The sequence below is a fragment of the Cupressus sempervirens genome, chromosome 1, assembly GCF_028749045.1.
Source record: "Cupressus sempervirens isolate cs-2001-9-10 chromosome 1, ASM2874904v1, whole genome shotgun sequence".
Lineage (NCBI taxonomy): Eukaryota > Viridiplantae > Streptophyta > Pinopsida > Cupressales > Cupressaceae > Cupressus > Cupressus sempervirens.
In genome coordinates, this window is record NC_143118.1 from 182,220,427 (window position 1) to 182,242,203 (window position 21,777).

A 21,777-nucleotide genomic window follows, 5' to 3' on the forward strand; every position below is an offset into this window, starting at 1 on the left:
ATCAAATAGGAAAAAAATGAGAACACAACATAATGTACCATAGATGTCTCAAGGCCAAATGAAATCGCCAAGAGCATAGCATCATCAACGTATCTCAGGTCCTCCTCAGTCATCAACTAAACATGAGTGAAGATCACATACATGTATAAGTTAGTATGGCTTAAAAATTAAGATTACTCTATTATAAGGATTAACTTTAAATTGCATATGTTGTAACAAAAAAATGTATACATGTATCGACATAGAAGGATTTCATGCCTCTGCATGCCCCTCCTCTCTCGCATCAAGGTTTGCAGCCTCTGCATGTGCATCTGGTGTATCCTCGTCAAATACAAACTGATACTCAACAAGATCACCTATGGGACCCAGAAAAATATTCTTGTATGTTATGCAAGTATGGGGCACACAAACATGTGATGAGCTCGCTAATGATGAACTCACACCAACATCATCAACATGGGGAGGCAGCACTGACTTAGCCTGGGATATCAATAGGCTACTCAATCTATGGATGACTCTAATAGTCTAAGAGCTAGCCTCTAAAATGATATCAAGATGGTGCACTTGAGGATGGGAGAAGACATCAGTAGGGGGGATGAAAGTGCCAGTTTTCTTCTAGTGGGCAAAGGGTCTATCCTAAGGAGCTCTTCCTCCTACACCCATGTTGGGATTCATGCTCCAATAGTTCACCTTGAGGCCCAACACAAATTTTGTATACAATTTTCTAAGGAAATAAAATGGAACCTCTAAATTGATATGTGGACGGATGTCAAAAACCATCCACCAACGATCCAAAAGTTCACATGTATGGCATCATTTGTGTACCATCTAATCGATAATTTGGGCTTTTTGTGATCAACTTGTAAATTGGTTTTTGTGTTTGTTAAAAGGGAAACCAAATCATCTTTACTTATATTGATGGTTGCAACCTCATCATAGTCCAACCCATCATCAAATATCTCATCCATTTTGTCACACCAATGAAGAGCACTGGCATTTTGTTCATTGTTAAGTGTTTCAGTGTTATCCACTATGGTGTTTAATGCAGATAACATAGGAACCAATGTGGGTGTAGTATTATTTGTTGTTCACAAAGCCCTCAATTTGATGAGATTTTCAAATATCAAATCCTCAATTTTAGGAGGGTTTTGAGGGGGTAGGGGATCATTTGGTGGATGATTTTGAGGGGGTACTAGATCATTTAGTGGGGGGTTATGAGGAACAATATTTATTGCCTCAGTATCATCATTTTAGTCAGCCATACCTATTAATTTTCTAAAGATAATTTCTCTTGAAGAAAACCTAAATTTCAATAATTTCTATCAAAAAAAACTTAAATTTAACAATTTCAATTAAAACTAACATATTTATAGTAAAATTGATTGAGATTTTTTTAAAACAATCACTCACTTAAATCGTGTATCTATTCACTGATCAAATACCAGAGCTTGAACCACAAAATGCAATGTGAAACAATAGTGCTTGAGTTTTTTTTAAAATCATAGTATAGGTATTGGGTATCCAATTTCATATCGGATACCTAATATTATCTGATATCCGATAATATCAGGTATCTAATATGAAATTGAATACTTGATAAGGCTTGGGCCTACTTTTTAGCTTTGGTATCAGTATGTGTGGAAAAAAGTCAGAGTGAATTTTGAAATGCTTTTAGACATTTTCAAACTCTATTTTTTTTAGATTGCCACCTTTTGGCACACCATGATCCTATACATACCCCACAACTCAACAAGTTTGAAGGATAGGTTAATCCTTACAACCTTGCATGCAAGATTGATAGCTTCACATGACATGTCATTTAACTAATTAGAGTTATAAATATTATTTGCAATCATATGCATGCCAAACTTTGGCTCCATGTCTATTACACCATTAATCTTCATACCTCTTCCATCCCACTCGGCAAGAGTCCTCTTTTCCAATTCAACCCGACCTAGGGTTTTGGTTTTTTTGGCTTTGTTTAGCATTGGAAATCTAGTGATTCTATGAATCATTTTCTTTGAAATTTGAATGGGCTCATCCAACCATAGCTTCCCATTGTGAACATGGCTTAGAATATATCTAAACTATTTGACTTGAAAGTCTCTGGGCATATGAGAGATATGTGACATGCCCTTGGTTTCCAAATTGTAATGACCCCTTTTTTAATTCTTTGACCTGATATTCAAAAATTAGTATAAGTTTAGGAAGTCATTCAAGTTAGCATGCCTTGGATCCTTATTATTATTCAAAATTGAGGAATTGAGCATTATAATTTAATTAGTTTAATTGATTTAGAAATTTTCACTCTATAGCACCGAGCAAACTACTCTATTCTAATCATGACTATTTGGAGATGGTAGATTGATGGTGCAAAGGGTGCGCGAAAGAAGCTACAAGCGGCTCCCTAGAGGATACCGTCAAGTGCTCAAATTTGCTCCGCCTCTCCCTCCACCCACTCCCTATCTGAAGATTTCATAGCTTAGATGAGAGCAAGCTCCCTGGACTATAGTTGAAAACATGTTTTTAATGATAATTATTGTAATTGTAACGATATCTCAATATTGTTGTACACATTATTACAATTTTAAATATTTAACATTGTGTGTGTATATATATATATATATATATATTTATGCATATGTATATATACATACATACATACATATATATTGTATTATATGTTTGAATATATAAATATATATATTGATCTGATTGCATTCCATGCATATTCACGGATCATTGTCACCAATTTAAATTGATGAGAAGCTTTGTATTTAATTAAAATTATGTGATACACAAATCATTGATTGGTAGAATGTGCGGTTCAATTACAATTATTTATAATAACAAAATTCATTAGCGATATGTATTTGTAAACTTTGTGATGTGTTTTATGATCGGTTCAACATCATACTTGATAAGAAGTGCTTGCAAGCCGTCAGTCCACGGATATCATAGCTTTTGTTTGACATGCTGCATGAACAGTTGTCATGAGAAATAATTTGAGTGCTGACAAAACATAGAATTATTACTTCTCTTTCCTTAAATTTCTTAGCTGTATTCCACCTCTTACTTCCCTTGCCTTTTCCATAGTTATGACATCCTTTCTTTTATAATCATTCCCTTCTCAAATTAGCCCTAACCCTAATATATATGGCTTAGGGTAGATATATTTGAAAAGACGTGTCCCAATAATTGGGTTTGTCATAGTTTGAATGTTATGCTTTAATTGGATTTATTTTCAAGTATTTCTTTGATCATAGCTTATTAATAGTTTATATTATATTTATTTGAAAGGTATTAAATAGTGGTAAAGATATATTATAATATAATAAGAGTTTTTAATTAAAAGGTATTTGTAGTTGGATTAGGGTATTTGGATAGAATATTTTGTAATAATTAATAAAGTAATTATAATTATATTTTATAATATAATTAATAGAATGATCAACACCTTTTTCTCAGTGATCATTAATATGATGTTAATATTATTAATTTACTTGATCTTTTATTAATAATATAATAATATAATATAATAATATATCATATTATTATATATTATATTATTATATCATTTTTTCCTATTATGTTCTTTTATTTATTATATTAACACTAAATTTAATAAATTATAGTATACTTTATTATTAGACTCCTTATGTTGTTCTTTATTAATATTATTATTTAAAATTCTAGAGACAAAATAAGGGACATGACGCAAATGTTGATGTTTAAGATTTAATGCACCATCCACACACAATTCCTTGAATCCCTCATTCATCTCTAGGGTTCTAAGTTCCTAAATAGAAATATGGTAAAGGAATAGATTTCATGCATGAGCAATACCTTAGGAAATATTTGAGATTGTGCACTAGTTGGGTCGATCACCTCTATAATCATTGGAATCATCTTTAAATTAGGTGCCTTACAGTCAACTCCATGAATCAACATTTCAAAACCTTTCTTTGCTTTGTTGCTTGAAGACTCCATGCTCAGTAGGGTTTCTAAAAACTCATTATTTCTTAAATAACAAATACTCAAATTGCTTGGGGGCTCTGAATTCTCTCTTCACAAATAGCTTTGGAAATTTGTGGTGAAACAACACTTTCAATTTCCTCCTTTTAACAAATTTACAATGTCTGATCGTCATTAATACTTCATACTTGTCTAGGATCATGGTGTGCCAAAAAGTGGTGATGTAAAAAAAATAGAGTTTGAAAACATCTAAAAGCATTTCAAAATCTGCTTTGACTTTTTTCCATCGATCCTGACACCAAAGCTTAAAAGTAGGCCCAAGCCTTACCGGATATTGGATATCCGATAATATTAGGTATTCGATATGAAATTAGATACCTGATACCTATACTATGATTTAAAAAAAATCAAAACTTGAGCTCTATTGTTTTAGACTGTGTTTTGTTGTTCAAGCTTCGATACTCAATTAGGAAATGGATACATGATATAGGTGAGTGATTCTTTATTTATTTTAATGTTTTCAATCAATTTTATTATAAAATTTTTTAATTTTATTATAAATTTGTTAGTTTTAATTGAATTTGTTAAAATTTAGGTTTTTTTTTTAGAAATTGTTGAAATTTAGGTTTTTTTAATAGAAATTATGTTTTGTGAATTAATACATATGGTTGACCGAAATGATGATACTGAGGCAAGAAATACAGTTCCTTGTAACCCCCTACTAAATGATCTAGTGCCCCCTCAAAATTGTCCACCAAATGATCCCTTACCCCCTCAAAACACTTCTTGAATTGAGGATTTGATATTTGAAAATCTCATCGAATTGAGGGCTTTGCGAACAACATATAATACTATACCCACATTGGCTAGTATGTTATGCATGTTAAACACCATAGTGGATAACATTGAAACACTTACCAATGAACAAAATGCCACTCTTTGTTGGCATGACAAAATACATGAGATGTTTGATGAGGGATTGGACTATGATGAGGTTGCGGCCCTCAATATAACTAAAGATGATTTGGTTGCCCTTTTTGCAAACCCAAAAACTAATTTACAAGTCGACTGCAAAAAGCCCAAACTATTGATTAAATGGTGCATAAATGATGTCATACATGCAAAATTTTGGGATTGTTGGTGGATGGTTTTTGACATCCCTCCACGTAGTGATTTAGAGGTGTCATTTTGTTTCCTTAGAAAATTGTATGCAAAATTTGTGTTGGGCCTCAAGGTGAACTATTGGAGTATGAAGCCCACCATGGGTGTAGGAGGAGGAGCTCCTTAGGATAGACCCTTTTCCCAGCAGAAGAAAGATAGCACTTTGTACCCCCTACTGATGTCTTACCCCTCCTCAAGTGCAACATCCTGATATCATTGCAAAGGCTAGCTCTCAGACTATTAGAGTCATCCATAGATTGAATAGCCTATTGATATCCCAAGCTAGGTCAGTGCTGCCTTCTCATGTTGATGATGCTAGCATGAGTTCATCATCGGTGAGCTCATCACATGTTTGTGGCCCCATACTTGCATAACATGCAAGAATATTTTTTTGGGTCCTATAGGTGATCTCTATGAGTATCAATTTGTATTAGATAAGGATACACCAGACACGCATTTAGAGGCTACAAACCCTAATGTCAGAGAGGAGGGGCATGTAGACGAATGGACTCCTTCTGTTTCAGTATGTGTATACATTTTTTTGTTACGACATATGCAATTTAAAGATAATCTTTATAATAGAGTAATTTTAATTTTTAAGCCATATTGACTTATACATGTATGTGATCTTCATTCATGTTTAGTTGATGATTGAGGAGGAGCTAAGATAGGTTGATGATGCCATGATCTCAATTATTTCATTTGGCCTTGACACATCTATGGTAGATTATGTTGTGTTATCATTGTTTTTTCTATTTGATATTTTAGCATATATGGTTTCTAATCTTTCTTTTTTCTTGCAGGTATCACTTGTACCTGGGGGACAAAGTGCGAGGGATGAGGAAAGACTCATTGACAAGGGAAAGGTAATTAGATTCTTTCTATTTGATTAAATATCAATGAATTCTTGTAAAAATTTTGCATTAATGAATTTAATTATATTCTTTATTGTATAGGGCGTGGCTATTGGCGATGAGCCCATGTAGATTCTACATCGTAGATGCTCTGGCATTTCCATTCACACTAAGAGCCCCATTGTATGTATAAGTATCATTTATTTTTTATTTTCTTTATTTTAATAAATAAATTCAAAATTGATTTCAATGATATTAGCAACTAGTATTTTATATCTCATAGGAAACTCCTAGTGCACATGAGGTCAGACAGTAGAGTTTTGTATCTTTGTTAATATAGCGATTATATCCTAAGGAGGAGCTAACACAGGTAAGTTGTAGTTTGAATTCTTGATTATATGTTATAAATTTAGCATGATATGAATTATAATGGTATAGTTTAAGTTGTAGATTCATCTGAAAAACATATTTTAATATACACAGGCCACAATCAGTTAGGTACAAGCATTACTAAGGAAATATGAGAGGACTCCTAACCAATGTAGGAGGTCAATGAGAGAGGTATTTATGATGAAAGTTTAATAGTATAAATCTTCATTAAAAAAAAAAGATCATTATGCATTTGAGTAATTCAATGTTGGATACAAAGAACCATATAAATTTAGTAGTCTAACTTTGGGTTTTCCTTTTTTATTTGTGTAGGAAGCATCTAATCCACCTAATGCAGCAAAGAGGTTGCATTTTGATCATCCACCAGTAGCTGAGGATGGTATAGTTGTATAGCATGTATCATGGGACAATTTGAGATGGCATATGCCACACTGTTTACAGAAACGTTGATATTATACACATTCTTATGGCATGACAGCCACATTTTTTATATGGATCTATATATTTTGATATATATATTTGTGTAATTTGTCTATGGATACATGAACTTTGATATGTATTTTTGTAATTTTTCTATGGATGTATGTATTTTGATATATATTTTTTTCATTTATGTGCACAATGATATACATATTAATTTAGTATAGTATTGTTCAATTTATCATGGATCATGTGTATTGTTCATATTTATGAAATATCATTCATTTTGATCATGTTTTTTATATTCAATTCAAATGCAATAATTTGTGAATAACTTTTTCACAACTTTTATTATCAAATTTGGATGCAATGTTTAATTTCAAATGCTATTATATATGTTTAATTGGAAATAATCTCTACAATCCACTTCCTTCACCCTAGTACATCAACCTTACAAAGAAAAATGAGAACAAGTGTCATTACGAGACTTTACTACATATTCGTCTTACCAAGCCCACATGACATTTTGGCAATGCAAGAAAGATTCAAGGCTTCCATTAGCATCATGACATTGATATGCATGAGTTTGGATCAACCAACAACTCTAAAATAACTAAAAATCAATATCTCAAACAAATTTCAACTAAATGTTATTGTTAGCACATTAAAATCATAGTCATAGCAAGGTCATTTCACACCTTATATAGTTTTTTGAACCTTATATGGTCATGCTCAAATACCTAACTAACTCTTTGCACTCATTTTCACTTTGCAAGAAAAAGTTGCAAAAGTTGCAAAATTGCAACTTTTACAATTTTGAGAAATTTTTGCTATAACTTAAAATTTTTAATTAGATGAGTTCACCAAATTTGGTAAGGGGTTATTGATAGCCCTCATGAGCTATAAGTTACAACCCTCAGAAGATTGACCTCGATAGTCACTTAAAGCACCTTGGAGACTCTTCAATACGAGGTGGCTACAGATGATGGAGGCTCTTTGTAGTTAGAACAAGGGTGTCACTAGGGTCCACCCTCCCATCTAGAGCTAATGGTGCTGATGATTCCATGCCAAGATCAGAAGTTCAAAAGTTATACTATGGTGCACCTATGAACTAAGGCACATTGCAAGTTTAAGCATTGAGTGAGATCGATGTGTCGAATCCAAACAAAATGTGATCTCTCAAAAATGAGATAGGTTATTTTAGGCCTTGGCATGACCATCTTGTAGCATTCAACATTTCATCAATAGCCCCAACAAGATCCAAATTATGACCCTTAGAAGATTGACCTCGATATGCACTTAGAGCACCTTAGAGACTCTTTGATATGGGATGGCCACAAATGATGGAGGCTCTTTGTGGCCAGAACAAGAGTGTCACTAAGCTCCACCTACCCATGTAGAGCTAATGACACTGACAATTTGATGCCAAGATCAATGGTTTCAAAGTTACACTGTGGTGCACCTATGAACTGATGCACACTACAAGTTTTGGTATCAAGAAAGATTGCTATGCCGAATCCAAACAGAATGTGATCTCTCAAAAATGACATAGTTTATTTTAGGCCTTGGCATGATTGTCCTGTAGCATTTGACATTCCATTAATAGCCATCATGAACTCTGAGTTATGACCCTTGGAAGATCGACCTCGATATGCACTTAGAGCACCTTGGAGACTCTTCAGTATAGGGTGGCCACAAATGATGAAGGCTCTCTATAGCTAGAAAAAGAGTGTTACTAGGGCTCACCCACCCATCTGAAGCTAATGAAACTAAAAATTTGATGCCAAGATTAGCAGATTCAATGTTACACTGTGGTGCACCTATGAACTGAGGCACACTGTGAGTTTTGGCATCAAGCAAGATCATTGTGCCAAATCCAAAAGTAATGTGATCTCTCAAAAATGACATAGATTATTTGAGGCCTTGGCATGACTATCCTATAGCATTCAACATTTCATCGATAGCCCCCATGAGCTCTAAGTTATGACCCTTAGAAGATCAATCTCGATATGCACTTAGAGCACCTTGGAGACTCTTTGGTATGGGGTGGTTGCAGAGGATGGAGGCTCTCAGTGGCTAGAATAAGGGTGTCACTAGGGTTCACCCCCCTATCCAGAGCTAATGGTTCTAATGATTTGACACCAAGGTTAGTAGTTTCAAAGCTACACTATGGTATACCTATGAACTAAGGCACACTGTGACTTTTGGCCTTGAGCGAGATCGCTATGCCGAATCCAACCAAAATGTGATCTCTTGAAAATGAGATAGTTTATATTAAGCCTTAGCATGATCATCCTATAGAATTTGACATTTCATCAATATCATATACGAGCTTTGAGTTATAACCCTCAAAAGATTGACCTCGATACACAGTTAGAGCACCTTAGAGACTCTTCAGTATGAAGTGGCCATGAATGATGGAGGCTCTCGTCCATTAGAAAATGGGTGTCACTAGGGTTCACCCACCCATATGGAGCTAATGTTACTAATAATTTGATGCCAAGATCAGAAGTTTCAAAGTTATGCTCTGGTGCACCTATGAATTGAGGCACACTATGAGTTTTAGCATCGAGTAAGATCATTGTGTTGAATCCAAATAGAATGTGATCTCTCAAAAATGAGATAGGTTATTTTAGGCTTCAACATGACCATCTGTAGCATTCATATCTTGCACTAGCTCCAAGTTACGGCCTTGATATGCACTTAGAGGACCTTGGAGACTCTTCAGTACGAGATCTCCATGGATGATGGAGGCTCTTTGCAACTAGATCAATATAGGGTATAGCTCAAAATCAAAGGCATACAGATTGTATGACCCATTGAACAATAAGATGATTCTCTCAAGAGATGTGGAATTTCTTGAAAATCAGTCTTGGCATGGAACGACTGATGAATCACCGAGCACCTCAAGTAAAGTGTTAATTATGAGTGAAGAGGAAGCTGATGAACAACAAGAAGAAGGAGCAAATAGAAAAAAGGAAAGAAGCCTCAGTCATTGTCGAGCTCCTCTAGGCATGATCGAGTGTCAGTGCCAAGTAACAGTGAAGAACAAGCTGGTCGGAAAAACAACAATAGTGAAGATTCTGATCCCACACTCTCCTCCCTATTACCAAGAAAGACCAAGATTCTTAGGGAGATATACCAAGACGAAAGGTATGAAGATTATGATGAGAGTGTTAATTTTGCATTATTTTCTCATAGTGATCCAATATATTTTGAAGAAGCTGTTAAGGAGAAGAAATGGTGTAAGGCCATGGATAAGGAGATACATGTTATAGAAAGGAATGAGACATGCGAGCTAACTGAATTGCCTCCCAAAAAGTAAGTGATTGGAGTGAAATGGGTCTACAAGACCAAATGCAATGTTGAAGGCAAGATTGATAGGCATAAGGCAAGGCTAGTAGTCAAGGGCTACAAACAACAGTATGGCAGAGATTATGATGAGACATATGCCCCAGTTGCAAGAATGGAAACCATGCATACTATCATAGAAATTGCATCTCAATACAAATGGAAGGTATTTCAAATGGATGTGAAGTTCGCCTTCCTAAATGGTGTATTCAAGGGAGAATTCTATGTGGAGCAGCCACCTGGTTATGAAATTGAAGGTGAAGAACACAAGGTGTGTAGATTGAAGAGAGCTCTTTATGGGCTCAAGCAAGCTCCAAGTGCATTGTACAGTAGGATTGACTCATATTTGATGAGCAATGGCTTTAGAAAAAGCAATGGTGAGCCTACACTCTACATCAAGGTAGCAAATGAAAATGTGTTGATTATTGTCTTGTATGTAGATGATTTGTTTTTTACTGGTAATGACAAGGCTCTAATTGGTGAGTTCAAAGAGTCCATGAAAAATGAATTTGAGATGACAAACCTTGGTCTCTTGAAGTACCTTCTAGGCATAGAAGTAAAATAAATGCATGATGGCATTTTCATCTCTCAACAAAAATATGTAGGAAAAATCTTGGAGAGATTCACAATGCTGAATAGTAAGCTAGCCCCCACACCAACATCAATTGGTTTGAAGTTGAGCAAGGAAGACTCTAGCAAGAGAATGGATCCAACACTATACAAGAGTATGGTTGGAAATTTGATGTATTTGATTGCAACTCGGCCATATCTAATGCATGCACTAAGTTTGATTTTCAAATGTATGGAAACACCAAAGGATTCCCATTGGCAAGCAGGAAAGAGTATCCTAAGGTATGTGAAAGGTACCAAGGGATTTGAAACTTTATATACTACAAATAAGGAATTCAAGTTGGTGGGTTATATTGATAGTGATTGGGCAGGAAGTATAGATGATAGGAAGAGCACTTCTAGATACATGTTTCATATGGGATCGGGTGCAATTCCATGGGCATCCAAGAAGCAACCTATTGTTGCTCAATCTACAGTAGAGGTTGAATACATAGCAGCAAATACAACAACATGTCAAGCTATTTGGTTAAGGAGGATCTTGATAGATTTGAATGAAAGGCAAGAGGATGGAACCACAATTTATTGTGACAACATCTCATCAATTGCATTGTCCAAGAATCTAGCCTTCCATGGGAGAAGCAAACATATAGAGATCAGATATCACTTCATCAGAGAATTGGTGAAAAATGGGGATATCAAGATGGAATTTTGTAAGTCTGAGCAGTAGCTAATAGACATTTTCACAAAGCCATTAGACATTGGAAGTTTTGTACACCTAAGAGAGTGTCTTGGTGTAGTTGATTTGGATCAGAAGTGATCCTTGTTTGTTTGGCTCGAGACAAAGGGGGGGTGTTGGAATATTAATTATAGTTGACATTTTCCCCTAGAGCCAAATGCCCACCTACCACCCCTGACAGATTGTAGAACAAATAGAAAACATGAATGCTGTAGGTGAGTTTTCAAATTTGAAAAAGAGGGGGAAAATATTTTGCCAAAGACAAAAATGGAATGTTTGATTCATTTCATTCTATGAGACAGAGAGTTGAACTTTAGCAAATCAAAGAGAAGTTGTAGAGAAGAGCAAAGCGGAAAGAAGTGATCAACAGATCTAGTCATCAGAGTGCAAAGACAGAAGGAAGTTCATTTCGTGCTTGCAAGTGCATGTGTTTCTTCTCTGGTCAATTTGTAAGTTTATTGTTTGTTGAACTCATCCTGTTGAAGTAGTGATTGCTTTAAGAATTATTGTATGCAGCCATTAGAGCTGCAAGATCAAAGTTTAAAGTTTTTGAAGTATTGAAGTTGTTTAAAGTTTTGGGGTTATTTTAGAGTTTTCTGGTTGAAGCTAAATGCTCCCAGATTTTGTAATGATTTAATCAAAGTTGAATAGAAAGCAAGCAGGCATACTAGAATCCATTGTTCTTCTATTCATTGCATTTGAGAAGTTTGTTTGGAAGTTTCAAGCTTTGGTTCTTTGGTTTTAATGGTGGAAAAATTCACGTTATAGTTCTATCACTCGGTATTGTCTTTGGTAGAAGTCATTTTCAAAAGTTCAAGCCAAGCTCACTCAACATCTTTTTGTATCGAGCTCCACCCTGTAGTGGCTACCGAGTTCACTCGGTACCTTCTTCTACCGAGCTCCACCCTTTGGTGGCTACCGAGTTCGCTCGACATCCACACTACCAAACTCACTCAGCATCCATTGGTGCCGAGTTGTTCTTCATTTACCGAGCTCACTAGGCACTCTCCTGCCACTTGGCTCCTTAAGGTGTTGGGCAAAACTAGCACTCAGCAATAGTTTTTACCGAGCATTATTTAAGATTGTGAAATTGATTTTTTAGGGTTGGTAATATATTTCTCACACTCTTTTGGTTTGGTGGTTGAAGAAATTACACTTGAGACTTGTGGAGGCCAAGTATTTTCAACAGCTCCAGCAATACATAGCTTCTACTGTGGGAAGAGAAAGTTAGAGATTGTTTTCTGCTAAAGGACTGGCAAGAGCTTCTAATCATTATTCAAATGATATGGTGTTGGGAAGTGGTGGATTCATAACTTTATTCAAAGGTATTCTATTGGACGAGACTCTTGTGGCTATTAAAAAGTCCAAGAAAGCTTTCGGTCTAGAGGATAAAAATGACTTTCTCAACAAAGTTACAATTCTCTCTCAGATAAATCATAGAAACATAGTGAAATTGTTAGGCTGCTGCATCCAAACTAAAAATCCAATGTTGGTATCTCAGTTCATTTCAAACATAACATTGTTTGAACATTTACAGTCTAAGGAATGGTTTTTTCTGTGGGCTTCATGTCTCCAGATTACAATTGAGACAAGGGTGGCTTTGGTGTATCTACATTCTGGAGCATCTCAACCCATTTTCCATCGAGATGTAAAGTCGTCTAATGTTATTTTGAATGCGATGGTTTCTCCCAAAGTTGCAGACTTTAGAATCTCTGGTCTCATCTCTGCTGTGAACAATACAGATCTGACAACTAATATAATGGGGACGTGGGGTTACCTGGATCTGGAGTACTTTCAGACGTATCAAGTGCTTGATGCCAATATCTAAATGATAGGAGAAAATAGGAATGAAAACGGCAAGATTTCAGCAATTGTAGGAATATCTAGAGTGGGAAAAACAACCTTAACCAAAGAATTCTACAATCGTAAGCATTTCATATTTTTGAGATCAAGCTTTCTACTTGATCTAGGGGAAGAACACATAAATTAGAAAATGGATCGGAGGACATGAGACACAAACTGATGTGTGATCTGAGATATGAGCTTGAACATTGGTATTCCAAGCCATAGACTATTCTAGATGGCTTTCACCAAGATGATCAATTGGATGCACTGGTTGTGAATGATTTTTTCCATGGGGCCATGGTACTTGTTACTTTTCGTGATGCAAGTGTTTTGTAGTCACTAAATGATGAAGTGGTGAAAACTTATGAAATGAGAGCACTGGATCCTAAGTATGGCAGACAACTATTTTGATGGCATGCATTCCGCTGATCACATCCACCCAACAGACATGAGAAATTAGCTGAAACCATTCTCAAAGTTTGCAGGGGCTTGACATTATACCTCAAAGAGATTTACTCTATGCAAATTGACATAGATTTTGAAGTATAGGTCAAGTTGTTTGACTTATTTTTTCCCATTTTCTTTTCAACCGCAAATAGCATGATACTCTGAAGTATAAGTCAAGTTTTTTTTTTTTGTCATTTTCTCTTCATTCACAAACAACATTATACTTTGAAAATTCTGTCAGATTTTAATTTTAATAATATATCAAGATATTCCATGTCTGTAATATTTGTATTATTTACAGTTCAAAATCTTCTTTGGGAATTCACCCTCACAAAAAGTGAAGTCTTTTTTGAGTCTTTTTGGCCTACTTGATAGAACTTGGGATTGATGTCAATCATGTGATTGCATTGTATTTATAGTAGTTTAAACTATAATGTTTTGATTCATTTTATTGTTCTTAATTCTAACTCAACACATTTACATGTGGAATGTGTTTTGCTTCTGATGAGGTTTCCATTAATCATAAGAATTCAATTTTATAAACTGAACATGGTTGTGGGGTGGGTGTGTATATATGTGTGAAAGATAGATGTAGAAAAGAGAGCTTACCAACTACTCAGGAGGATGTGTTCAAAAGATTCTGTCCACTCCCAATATACCTTCTAAGGATCTTCACAATTTCTCAAGAAATGTAAACAAAATAATCATGGATCTGTTCAATTTGTTGGATAACATATCCACACCACATTACTAATAATTCAAAGTCAATATGTTTTGTTGAGTCAATAAGAGGTACAACTTACATAATAGAGTTTTAATTGTGTAATTAATATGAATAGGAATATGTATTCTCATTTTGCTTCTAAAATGTGCTTATACGCATTCCGAAATAGTTGTTATTGGAAAAGTCATTCCTATTCCCAATATTGCATTGCTATTCTCCATTACTATGTCTGCAACCAAATGGGCCCTAAAGAAGGTGCAAACTTCTTAATGTAAAAGAAATCTTTTCACTTTTGGTAAATGAAGGTGCAAACTTTGTAAAAGAAAGATTTTTTTTTTTTTTTTGGTAAGAGGTTAAATATTTTCTTTACAATGTATAATACAAATTTAAAAAAGTCATCTTTTTTTGTGTGTGTGCATATAATTGTGTAGGTAATGAGATCAATTAACATATTATTTAGCTAATAGTGCTTGTGTACAAAAAACATCTCAATAGAAAAATCATAGATACAAATACTTTATGAGATGCAATGACCACTATGTGTTTCATTCATTCATGAAAGATGGGCTTTTGTGAACAACTAGTCATTAAACATGGATAAATAAGTTTGACTCAAATTACTATAATATTGAATCTTGATAGAAATAGCTCCATTTGAGTTGCTCTAGAAAATATCTCATACTTATCAATTGATGAGCCTTAGTAGCTTTCTAATGAGTGCATCATAAGACACAACACCTACTAAAGGGTGATCATAATCCATAGGGTCAGCAATTGAAGATTGAGCGACAAATTTATTCTCAGGCTAAAGCTTTGAATCAACAAGGGTGAGGTTTAACCTATGAATGTGCTGATTTCAATTCCGTGGAACTCAAAATATATTTCAGGGGTTTGTAAAGAGTAAGTTTCAATATATTTCTTTCCAAGAATGAAATAAAGATTTCCTATTTGACATTTATATGCTAGGTGTAGCATTCAGCTGTTGAATTTCCTCTTCTAAAATTTGAATAAATTTCCCCTCCATCCATTTCATTTGATACTATTCAAACTATTTTTCATAAAACTCATATACATGAATTTTCTACTTTGAATATTTTCTCTACTCTGAATATTTTGTAACATTATACATGTACTTTATAAATATAAGATTTTCTATAGAGGAGATTTCCATAAGAAGTAATTAAGCCAAATCTAGCTCTGAGAAATGTTTTGCTGAGCATCCTCAAACAAATTTGCTATATATTGAGGTTATTTTACCTCAATAGTTTTGTTTTAGCACTACAACATTGGGTATATTACTATTGTCAATTGAGATACATAAATTAAACTTCTAAACTCTTAAAATCTTCTTAAAAAAGAGGATGAAATGGATACATTAAAAAAGCTAAAAGATAAACTAAAAAAGCTATGTATCCTTTAGGGTTCTTAGCAAGACCTTGTACCTATCACTATTTTTAAAAATGTGAATGCTAAAAACTTGAAAGAAAATTGAAGCCAAACATTAACAAGGGATGCAAAGCATCATAGTTCCTATCATATGTTTGATAGTTGTATTGTTGTGACACAAAGTAAGTCATTGATATTAATAAGAGAGTTTTTAAGTTGAAAGAGTGAGAAATGCATTAAAACATCATTGGTTTGTTGTCATATGTTGTTTATATTCTTTTTTATTCGTGATATTGAGCTCTCATAGGCTTACATCAAAATTTGAGTTAAAGACTATATTCACATTTTTATAAATGTTGAAGGTAGATAAAATGCTAGAAAAACTACTTAACAATATGTATTAACAATCAAAACTATAACACATCATATGAAATACTTTTGCATTAATGTACATTTGAAAATAAAGAATGATGGAGATAAAGTCTGAACAAGTTATATATTAATGTGCATTTAATTCAAATGGACCAATATGATAATCATGGGTATTATATATCTTGGTCATACTATCACTATTTACATTAAAGCAATTGGCTCTAAATGTTAATTTGTGTTATGGGCTTTAACCAAGAGGTCATAACAATTAACAATAATATTACAAATTTAATTGTGCATTAAATATTAGAAAAAAAATAGAACATATTAAAAAGGGTAAATAGTCAACTTATAGTACTTTTAAAATTAAGAATTTTTAATAATTGATAAATACTTTTTATTTTTATATTTATAAAATGAATATTGTCCAATCTTAAAATAATTTTATAATTAAATTTAAAAAATTATATTCTTCTATCTAATTGTCACACACACACATATATATATATATATATATATATATATATATATATATATATATATATATATATATATATATATATATATATATATAAAAGTTAAGCCATAATATTTTTTCTTAGGTAAATCAAGAGTGAAATATTTATTAGTATTATAAAAGTAGAATTTTAAAATCAATAATTTATTAGGAAAAATTATAAAAAAATAATGAAACCTCCAATATTTTACAATAGATTTATCATAATTATATTGATTTAAATGTTGTGTCAAATAGAAGAGATGATCAAGAGGAAATATGGTAGGGGTAGGTTAGTTGTTCAAGTATTCTTATTAAAATGTATTTGTCATAGGCTTAGGAATCATGATGCACATTTTCTTCCTATTTATATCTTTTAAAATAATGTGCAACTATCTACTTGTAAAATGTAAAATTCAACAATAATGCACTTGAATTAATGTCATCTAGAAATATGCATGAAAACCATTTGTCATAGCAATTATTTCAATCTTCTTTGCTCATTTATTCTTCACAGCTTTATTGGAGGCCCAAGCTCTATGAAGAATTTTGACTTTACACTCTACTCATTATACAATGAAATTCTAGACTTGCAAATCTTACTAACTATCTCAACACAAAGGCTTTGTTTTGGTTGTAAGAGTTGTCTTCTTTGTGTTCATAAGTTTGATGCACTGTTCTTCATGAAACAATTGATTTGGGATCAAGGATGTATATATTTATTTCTATTTCTTGTTAAATTGTATATTATATATATATATATATATATATATATATATATATATATATATATATATATATATATCTAAACTATCTTAGACTTGTATATGTATATCTATTTGAATTTTTAACTCTATTTAACACAATTAAATCTATTGAACAATTCACTATATCCTAATGCATGCTATAGGACTCTACTGAGTATAATTACTTGTTACTTATAAGAAATCAAATAAAAAATACTTATCTATAAGGTTTAAAAAAGAATATTTGGTTCTATATTATATAATATCTTTATTAATAAACTAGTTCAAGGGCTCATCAGAGAAAGAACTAGCAAGAAAACTCTGAATTGTTGCCGAAGTACAAAAGTGAAACGCTGATATGTCATACCAGGCATACCTACAACAAAATACAATTTCTCTGCACTAAGCAAGAGTACCCAAAATGTGATATATATCAATACTCAACAATGATAAGGGTCCAATTATGCCAATGAACCTCTCCTTCTCAAAGATTCAACTAAAATCAAGAGAGCTTTGAACCTCCTGTCTAATTGGAGCATTTGTGAACATGCACAAAGAATGTGCAAACTAATAGCCATGTGTCAATCAATTATAGTACTACTTTCTATTAAGCTTCATTCATCTTCTTTGTGTCCCAAATATGGCACTCTACTAAGCATGGGAATTTCAAAAAAATAACCTTTGAATGGCAAGATTCAAATATGGAGCCTTCACAACCAAGATTAGCTAGACAATAAACTAGTTTATTGCCCTCCCTCAGAGTATGAGAGAAACAAGTAGCTTGAAAAGAATCAATTAAATCCCAACATTGTTGAAGGATGTAGGCTAGTTTCCAAGTATGAGAAGATCGTGAGAGACAAGAGTTTATAATTACCTGAGAATCCCCTTCAATATAGATGGTAGAAACATTACATCTCTTTGCCAAAATTAGACCTGCCAATAGGGCTTGAGCTTCTGCAAGGTTGCTAGTACCAACTAGTAAAACATCTGCTTTGATTGCAACTACTTCACCTTTCCAATTCCTAATACAAGCACCCAATCTTGACTTACCACAGTCCCCATGAGAGCAACCATCAAAATTTAACTTTAGAAAATTTCTAGAGGGGGGAGACCATTTTACATGAAGTCGATCAGATTGATGATTAGAATTCCAGTTTGCAGAGAAACCTAGAGGCAAATTAATTTGTTTCCAGAGTTTTAGAAGAAGATAATCCCAAGAAAATATTGAAATATTATTCATACAATTGAATATATTTGCATTTACTCTTTCTGAAATTGTATTCTCAATCCCATCTAGAACAGATTCTAGGTTTGATTTTTTATTAAAAAAAATGATCTTGTTACGTTCCCACCAGATGGCCCACACCACAGTAGCTGGGATGCACTTCCAAATACTAGTGAATGGAGATCTTGAGAATAGAACTGGCCAAGATTGAAATAGGTCCCAAAGACTATTTGGCAGAGGTAAAGACATTTGAAGCTTGTTCAACACAAAAACCCACCACTGATAAGCAAAGGGACACTGGAGAAGGAGGTGGTTTGCAGATTCTAGCTCCTTGTTGCATAATTTTCAAATAAGAGATTCAACAATACCTAGGCTGGACAACCGTTCACTGGTGAGTATTCTTTTTCTAAGGGCTAGCCAAGAAAAACATCCAACCTTGGGCAACACAGTGGAGTTCCAAAAAAAGGAAAAAGCTCTACACTTCCTTCTTGAATTATATATTTTTTGTAGACCATAATAACCTTCCTTGATTGAATAATCACCACCTTTGGTTGGGGCCCATATAACTATATCTTCCCTATTAGAAAGAAAAACAATTCTTTCAACAAGAGAGTCCCTCAAGGAAAAGAGACTTGGCTGACTAAGAAGATGTATTGGAGGTTCTTTCCAAAGAACCCTTCTTGAATGAATTTCAATAGCCAAAACATAGTACCAAAAAGAGGAGCCCCACTCAACTTTTAGGACTTGGCATGCTTCATCCAACTTTTCTTGTCTACATAGAGGGGGAAATCCATTCCATGAGTCTTCCCAAAACTTTACTTTCTCTCTACTGTGAATTTCCCAAGTAACATAATTACAAACAATATCCTTTGAAGACATCATAAAGTTCCATATGGCTGAACCTAAAGGAGGATTAGAAATAGTAAAAATTTTGGAAGGACTTGGAGAATCTAAGTATTTTTCTTGCATGATTGAACACCATTTTGGATGAGATTTTGTATACATTTGCCACACAAGCTTGCCCCCCAAAGCCTTATTTCTAGTAGCAATATCATGCAACCCTGCACCCCTAGATGCCTTATCATGAGACATTTCAAGCAAAGAAACAAGAGGAAGCTTCTTTTTATTTGACAAATTTCCTTTCCATATAAAATCTTTGATAATCTTTTGAATTTGCAAGATTATAGAAGAGGGAGCATTAAGAATTGACAAGTAATAGTTTGGGATAGCTGTTGGGACAACTTTAACTAGCAAAATATGGCCTAACAAATATAACCATCTAGCTTTCCAAGTAGAGATCCTAGCCCTAATTTTGTCAATGATAAGAAGCCAAAAAGTTGTCTTTTTTGTTCCCATAAAAAAAGGAATTCCAAGATAAACGGATGGGAGGTGATCCACCGAGAAACCCAAAGTTGAAGAAATCCTCTGAGCTACTGCATCATTAGTGTTGAAAATAATTTTTTTGGATTTGTTGGCATTGATTCTCTGCCCAAAAAATTCTAAATATAGGTCCAAGACATATTTAATATGATTAGCTTCCTTTACATTTGACATACAAAAAAGAAGAGTATCATCAACAAATAGGGAATGGGTAACTGGGATAGATGTACGAGGAATCAAAATTCCTTGCCATAAGCCCAATTGTAAAGATCTATTGATGAATCTGCTGAAAGCATCAGCCATAAGAATAAATAAAATTGGAGATAGCGAATCACCCTGATGAATCCCTTGAGAAGAGGGGAGAAAACCAACTGACTCTCCATTAATAATGACTGAAAACTAGGCACTAGAAATATAATTTTTGATCCATCTGCACCACTTATTTGAAAAACCAAATTTGGAAATAACTTTAAAGAGGAATGACCATCTTACCCTATCATAAGCCTTCATCATGTCAAGCTTGATCACAAAACTAGACAACTGATGAGAATTGATAGAATGAAGAGTCTCATGTGCAACAACAACACCTTCCCATGTTTCTCTTCTTGGCATGAAACCACCTTGATCTAAAGAAATGATATGAGGAATAAATTGCTGCAACCTCATGTATATAGCTTTGGTAATCAATTTATAAATCATCTTGCATAAAGAGATAGGCCTAAAGTAAGAAAAAGAAGTTGGCTGCTTAATTTTTGGAATAATAGCAATGTTAGTTGAATTGAAGCTCTTGATCATCTTGGGATTCCTTCTCGACTCTTCAACCATCACTAATAAATTAGAACCAATAAAATCCCAATATTTTTGATAAAAAAGAGCTGTAAATCCATCAGGGCTTGGGGCTTTGTTAGGTGGGAATGAAGATACCACCTTTTTAATTTCTTCCAATGTGAAAGGGGCAAGTAACATCCTATTATGATCTACTGTAATAAGAGGGGGAATACAACTAATAAAATCATTAATAATATTTTCATCAATCGGATCCAAATGAGGGGGAGCCAAGAGATTTGAAAAAAAGTGAACACCTTCCTCCTTAATACCATTGTCATCTTCTATAAGATGACCAGATTCTGAGTGCTTAATTGAAAAAATAGTGTTAACTGCCCTTTTAACTCTAGCAATTTCATGAAAAAAATTTGTGTTCTTATCGCCATCTCTTAACCATAGTTCACGATACTTTTGTCTCCAATAAATCTCCTCCCTGTTGCAAAGCTCCTCCCATTCTTCTTATAAGGATTTTTGCTCATGATATAAATCCAGACTAAGATCTTTTGAATGATGACTGAATTTACCTTCTCAAGTTTTTCTGAGACAACTTGTTTTTGCTTGTACACATTTTAAAAACCTTCTCATTCCACTCCTTGATCATCCCTTTCATGTAACGAAGCTTTTTAGAGAACTGAAGCATCTTAGGATCCCTAAAAGTTGGATCATTTATCCACCAATTTTTTAAAAGCATAATAAAATTAGGATGCCTGAACCACATGTGTTCAAATTTAAAAGAACTAGCCTGATTAATATGTTGCGATATGTTGTTCTTTGATATCAATAACTGGACTGGAAAATGATCTGATACAACAAAAGGTAAGATTTCAGATTTAAAACTAAAACTCAATAGCTTCCATGATTGTGAAAACAAGAA

The 21,777-nt window shown here is 33.7% G+C and overlaps 1 pseudogene; it reads left to right on the forward strand.

Moving 5' to 3' along the window:
• Positions 1-12,742: 12,742 nt before the first annotated feature.
• LOC149576738 (putative wall-associated receptor kinase-like 16 pseudogene) lies at positions 12,743-13,285 on the forward strand (annotated as a pseudogene).
• Positions 13,286-21,777: the final 8,492 nt, after the last annotated feature.